The sequence below is a fragment of the Hemicordylus capensis genome, chromosome 4 (genome assembly GCF_027244095.1).
Source record: "Hemicordylus capensis ecotype Gifberg chromosome 4, rHemCap1.1.pri, whole genome shotgun sequence".
NCBI lineage: Eukaryota > Metazoa > Chordata > Lepidosauria > Squamata > Cordylidae > Hemicordylus > Hemicordylus capensis.
This window is the reverse complement of record NC_069660.1, coordinates 283,547,968-283,554,859: the sequence shown is the minus strand read 5'-3', so window position 1 is coordinate 283,554,859 and position 6,892 is coordinate 283,547,968. Positions and strand designations below refer to the sequence as shown.

Below are 6,892 nucleotides of genomic sequence, written 5' to 3'. Positions count from 1 at the left end.
GGTCATTAGAAAGAAAAAGGAGGGAAAGGAGAAGAAGAAAATGCAGTTGTTTCTGAATAAAGGCTTAGTTAAACCTACGTAAGATTTCTTTGTGTTTATGAGGGAAGCAGGCCCTCCGATGGCCTTGGGCCCCCAAGCCAGTACCTGTCCTGACCAACCCCACAGCTTGGAGATTGTGACTCTCTGTTCCCTCACCATCTCATATCACTTTCCCTGCTGAGGATCCAGGTTCCACCTCCTTCATATCAGGACAGATAGTACAGGTGCCTTCTCCTCTTCCTATGCCCTGAGACCTCCTCCTTCTTGAGAGTACATGTGTGTCTGAGTGCTTGCATTACTCTTTGGCTAGACTAGGAGGACCCTTAGGCGTCTGGTTAGATCCATCTTTTTCACTACCAAAAGCGGGGAGTTCAGTCAACCCCTCCCCTGGTTAAAAGGTAGCCCCCATAGACACTGGGACTACCAATCCCATAGGATCAGGGCCAGGACCAAGGGAACAACAACCTCTTGTAAGGCAGTCTGGGCTCAAGGGCGTTGTATATCATTGCCTACACTACCATTCCCTATACATAGAGTGACCACTTATGAGAGGGCTCTCTCATGAGGAATAGCAATAACCTTGGGTAGAGACCCCAACAAAAATAGCCTTCTGCTCATTACACCTGCAAGGGATACCCACCCAGTATTCTTCCAGTTCATAGAAGCCCAGTCACACAGTCTCTTTTGCTCTCCCCGTGTCATTAGTGAGATCCCAATAACTTCAAATCCAAATTCTCCTTCTCCCTCTATGGTCCCCCAATAGTGCAGGGAACCACTTCCTCCTCTGATTTTATTTCCTGGTTCCCATCAGCCTCCCACAATTTGCATGGGCTGGCCCTGCTAACTCCCCACTTCCTCAGAGACAGGAGCAAAAGCAGACCCAGTCCTTGCCTTGCATTTCATCCAAGAGGTACTGTCTTCTCTCCAGTCAAGTGGAAGGAGCCTTTTCATCCCCTTTCCTCAGCTTTCCTTCCCTTTCACACTGAGCAGACTGGATCAATCATCCACTCCAACTTCCCTTCCTTGTCTCTGCTTGCAATGACCATAAAACTTATATTTGTAGTCATAGCAGAGATAAAACATTGATCCTGGACATGTGTCCATCTCCATGTCCAAGTCACATGGGGTTGTCTTGTTATCATTAGACTCAAGACTCTTACTTTATACTGAATAAAGCCATTTATTCTATTTGATTTTTAATTCTGTGGTTGTTACTTTCTTGGGAAACTGCATACTTTATAACCATGCTTAAAAGGTTCTGGAAGTGGGATAGGATTTCCCTGTGTAACACTCGTAACTTGAATAGGGCTAGAGTCTTCTAGCAGGACAACAATCCTATGCACACTTACCAGGGAGTAAGCCCTATGGAATTCATTGACATGCATGTTTACATTCTTCTTAAGTAAGCATGCACAGGATCAGGCTGTAACAGATTTATTGTGGCATAAGAGCCAGTTTAGTGTAGTGGTTTAGAGTGTTGGACTAGGACTCAGGAGACCAAAGTTCAAATCCCCATTTAGCCATAAAACTCACTGGGTGACTAGTGAGTCACTTATATTTCAGCCTAGCCCACTTCACAGGGGTGCTATAAGGATAAACATAACTATATACACCACACTCGGCTCATTGGAGGATGAGCAGGATATAAATGCAGATAAATAAGCTTGAGCAGGCTAAAAACCATTTCAACAGATGCATGAAGTATCATTCTTAGTTTGCACACCTGAAGAAGTCCACTCTAGTTGATGAAATCTTATGCCACAATACATCTGTTAGTTCAAGTGACACAAGAGTCTTTGTTGGTGTTTTGTTGCAACTGACTAAAAACAGCTGCCCCTCTTGATTTTTAATATGATAATTACACATATTTTTAGGTTCCAATCAATTTTTTCTGCAGTTTTATTGAAATAAAATACACCATTCTAGTGCAGAAGTGAGTGGGCAGAGAGACCAGCTGAATGACAGAAAGGCTTGATTACTTGATTAATGGCTCTTTTCTGAAGCAAGCTGTACATAGAGAAGGACATCTAGTGGAGAAGAGAGAAACACTTGGGAGCTGGTGCATGAATGAGAACTGGCTGCTAAAACTAGAAAGGAAACAGCCTGAACTATCTATACAGCCATATTAACTGGCAGTGCACAAAGGACTGTAGAAAGAGTGCCAAATTTGTTATGCTGCTGGGGGGGCGGGAGGGGTCAGATTTCAGGAGGTTAAGCTTTTCCCATCACTGTATCTGCTTGCCACAACAAACCAAAAACTCAGTCTGTTTCATGGCTGCTTATTATGCCGAAAAACATAAGAACAGCCCTGCAGGATCAGGCCCAAGGCTTATCTAGTACAGCATCCTGTTTCACACAGTGGCCCACCCAATGCCTCTGAGAAGCCCACAGGCAAGAGGTGAGGGCATGCCTTCTCTCCTGCTGTTGCTCCCCTGCAACTGGTATTTAGAGGCATCTTGCCTCTAATGCTGGAGATGGTCTATAGCTCTCAGACTAGTAGCCATTGATAGACCTCCATGAATCTGTCTAAACCCTTCTTAAAGCCATCCAGGCTGTGGGCTGTCACCCACAGTGTTATGAGTGGGGGGAGAAAATTTCCTCTCTGACAACTTTCTCCACACCATGCATGATGTTATAGACCTCTATCATGTCTCCCCCTCCATTGTCTTTTTTCTAAACTAAGAAGCCCCAGGTATTAAAGCCTTGCCTCATAAGGAAGGTGCTCTAGGCCCCTAATGATCTTGGTTGCCCTCTTCTGCACCTTCTCAGGTTCTATAATGTCCTGTCTGAGGTCTGGTGACCGGAACTGAACACAGTACTCCAAATGTGGCTGCATCATAGTTTTGTATAAGGGCATTATAATATTAGCAGTTTTATTTTCAATCCACTGCCTAATGATTCCAAGCATGGAACTGGCCTTTTCCACAGCAGCCACAATTGAGTCAACACTTTCAACAAGCTGTCCACCACAACCACAAGATAGGAATACAATAAATATTCATATATATGATGCATATTTATATACCACTTTTCAACAAAAGTTCCCAAAACAGTTTACATAGATATAGATAGATAGATAGATAGATAGATAGATAGATAGATAGATAGATAGATAGATAGATAGGTTTCCTGTCCCCAAAGGGCTCACAATCTAAAAAAGAAACATAAGATTATGCACAAGGAGATGCAAATAAATGATTCAGAGGGTAGAGCCATTACCTGCTGCTGCACCCCATAAGCCGGATGCTCGGACAACCTGCATACAAAAGTACAAATCTACAATGGAGTGACAACAGATTAGGGCAGGGCTGCACAACTTTGGCCATCCTGCAAATGTCAGACTACAACTCCCATCATTCTTATTAGCCATTGTGGCTGTGGATGATGGGAGTTGTAGTCCAAAAACAGCTGGAGAGCCAAAGTTTTGCAGCCCTGGATTAGAGAGTTTACTTCAATACTCTAAAACTGGCCAGCAAAGCTGTATCAAGGCAGACAATTAATGCTCATATTTTACAGGTAAAGAACACTGAAGCTGAGAGATAACACAAGGCCACCCATTACGCAGGCCACCCTTGTGTAGAAGTGTTTGTTGCCTGCAATTTGCCTTGCCATACTGTTCAACTATTGGAAGTTATAATCTTTGCCAATCTGCTGAAAGCTGGCCAGCAACGTATATTGAGGGCCATGCTAATCTTCTCCGTATCGTTCTAATTTTAGTATATGTGCTGCTGAAGCGAGCACAGCAACGTATATTGAGCAGAAGGAGCACAACTGTCCCTATTCAACCCCAGAACAGCAGCCCTATTCAGACATGCTGCACCTGGGCTGCATTCAGATGTCTGTATACCCACATACATGTTTTTGTGGATGACTGTACTTGCATTTATTTAAAAAGTGAACCTGGGTACAGATCCCTCAAATGCAAGGTGCAGATAGGAATTGTACTGCTGTACTTAGGAACATAGGAAGCTGCCTTCCACCAAATGAGACCATTAGTTATCTAGCTGAGTATTGTCTACACAGACCAGCAGCAGCTTCTCCAAGGTTGCTGGCAGAAGTCTCTCTCAGCCCAATCTGGAGATGCCAGGGAGGGAACCTGGAACCTTCTTGCCTTCTTGAATGGAAGCACGCAAATGCTGTTCCCAGAGCAGCCCCATCCCCAAAGAGGAATATCTTACAGTACTCACATGTAGTCTCCCATTCAAATGCAAACCAGATAGGCCCTGCTTAGCAAAGGGGTCAATTCATGCTTGCTACCACAAGACCAGCTTTCCCTTCCTCATGTTCTCATGCTCTTGATGCACCTATGTTAAGCATAAATATGTGAGTAACTGTACCTGCACACAGATCTGTTGTATCTGTGTGCACTGCACATAGATTGCATGAGTACTGAATACAATGTGTGAAGAGGACTTGGATGATGTATCTCTGTGGATTTTAGAGCATATGCCAAAAATCAAATTGGACTCTAAAGAGGAGGAAGCAATTAATGCTTTGCCTGCTGGACTCTGTACCAATGCTTGTATTCGTTTCTGAGAAGAGTATAAACACAGCTCTTCCTGGTGATGTAGCAGGCAAGGCAGATGTATTTAAACTCCCAGAGCTGGTCCCATTGGTGGAACACTGGGATGATGGCCAGAGGACCCAGGCTCAATTTACAATTAAGTCATCTCTGTTTATTTCTCAAAAAAATACTCATTTTTAAAAAAAACTTTTGAAATTAAAATGTCATGGTTAGAATGCGCTACAGTAAACAGAATGTCTTGAAAGGAAAAAAAGGGCTGCCAACTTAGCTATTTGTTAGAGTTTTAGCAGATCTCTAGTTTGTGTTATGAGCAAGATATGGAATTGTCCAAGGGTCAAGTTGACAAAGAGGAGAGTTGTATCTCTCCAAGTGCTGGCTGCTCATTAAATCCAGCCACTATTTCACTCTTTAGAAAAGGAAAGAAAACCATCAGAGAAAATCAGTGATTAGAGACCATTAGGAACAGCAAAGGATGTGGGGCAATTCACAGAAAGGTTATTCAGGGGGCAATTACTGATTAATCCCAAAGCTGGGATCAACAAGAGTGGTTGAAATGAAATGAACATGCAAGCAATAATTTTTTATTTAAATGTGCCGAGTCGGTGTCGACTCCTGGTGACCACAGAGCCCTGTGGTTGTCTTTGGTAGAATACAGGAGGGGTTTACCATTACCTTCTCCTGCACAGTATGAGATGATGCCTTTCAACATCTTCCTATATTGTTGCTGCCCAATATAAGTGTTTCCCATAGTCTGGGAAACATACCAGCAGGGATTTGAACCAGCAACCTCTGGCTTGATAGTCAAGTCATTTCCCCACTGCGCCATATAGCATGATATTAAATGCTGTGCAGAACCATTTTAAAACCCCACTTGCAAGTAATTGTGGCAAAGCAATGTCTCAGCAATCCTAAAGGGCTCTAGAATGAATTGGAAGCTCACCAGATGAGTGTTTTGTTAGCAGCAGCAAAGGAAGGCAAGGCTTCTGTGCTTTCAATGGTTGTTTGGAAGAGGATAACATTTCTGGCAGGTGCAGCTTGTCATGCAGGAGCGAGTAGTTAATTTACCAGTTAAAATCCTCTCTACTGCACAACTATTAAAAGTTCAGAAGTCATGTGAAGCTTCTTTAAAGCTGGTCACCCTTTTCATGCTCATGTTGCTCTGAAAGTGAAAGGGTGATACTGAGAGCCCAGGTGTATCTCAGTTATTGAACTCCTGACTATTTAAAGAGCATATCACGGGGGAAAGGGGAGGCAGGCAAGGAAGTGATGTGCTAGTGGCATGGATGGATGCAATTGCAAAACTGCATTCTTCAAATCAAGTTGACCAGATGCAATATACAACAGCACACCTGTCTCTGGTGGAGGGAGCATTTCAACAGGTGCAGCTTTACTATTGCACAGCAAGTATTTCTGCTGACATGCCGCCTTCTATATCACTACCAAAGATGGATACTTGTTCCTTCTTTGCATCAGGTCACCCTGTGAATTGTAGATGGTCATATATAATCACAGTAATTCTAGCCTAGTAATACTAGAGATGTGCACAAATTGTATTTTGCTATTTGATTCGAGCTCGAATCGAATCACAAAATACTTGAATCAATTCATCAAGACAGTAGCCAGCTGTTTCAACAAATCAACTTGAATCAATTTGATGATTCAGCCATAGGGAACAATGGGGAACTTAAATCACCCCATTGTTCCCCATAGGTAAGTCCTAGGGACACCAAAGTGGGTTGGGTGGTAGGCATGATGGGTGCTACCTACCACCCAACCCACAAAAGCAATTGGCATGCAGGTGATTTTTAGAATAGAATCCTATGTGTGTTTTTGGGAATGGTTAAAAAAAAATTAATTCAGTCTGTGACTCATTCAGTGCTGATATAGTGGAGTGGCTAGTCTTCCAGAAGGCCAACCTCCCCCTGTTGGGCTATCCCGAGCTGGTAATGGAGGGTGAGTGACTCATGGTGACCCCCCATCCACTGAAACACCACTGGCAGTTCTCCCCACCCTGGCCAACCCCAAACCCAGATGTGTCACAGTCTCCCCTCATGGTTGCACCCCAGCCTCCTCTCCTCTGCTTACCTAAGCTCTGCAACCAGGAAGTCCCTCCACCTGGGCAGCTGGGCAGGGGTGATTGCTTTGTCCTTCATCCTTGAGTCCCATAGGCAGGACAAAACATGCATTGCCAATGCACCCAATGGGCTGCTGAGCCAATCCACCACTCCACTCCTCAGCCGACCTGCCAAGTTGATTGTTTCCTCAGTGATCAGCATGGCCTGGATCATACCCATCATCTTCTTGAGGAGAAGAGCAGCGGGTAAAGCT

General features: G+C 44.0%; 1 pseudogene; it reads right to left on the bottom strand.

The window, feature by feature from the left end:
• Positions 1 to 3,718: 3,718 nt before the first annotated feature.
• On the bottom strand, positions 3,719 to 3,780 carry LOC128325455 (uncharacterized; annotated as a pseudogene).
• Positions 3,781 to 6,892: the final 3,112 nt, after the last annotated feature.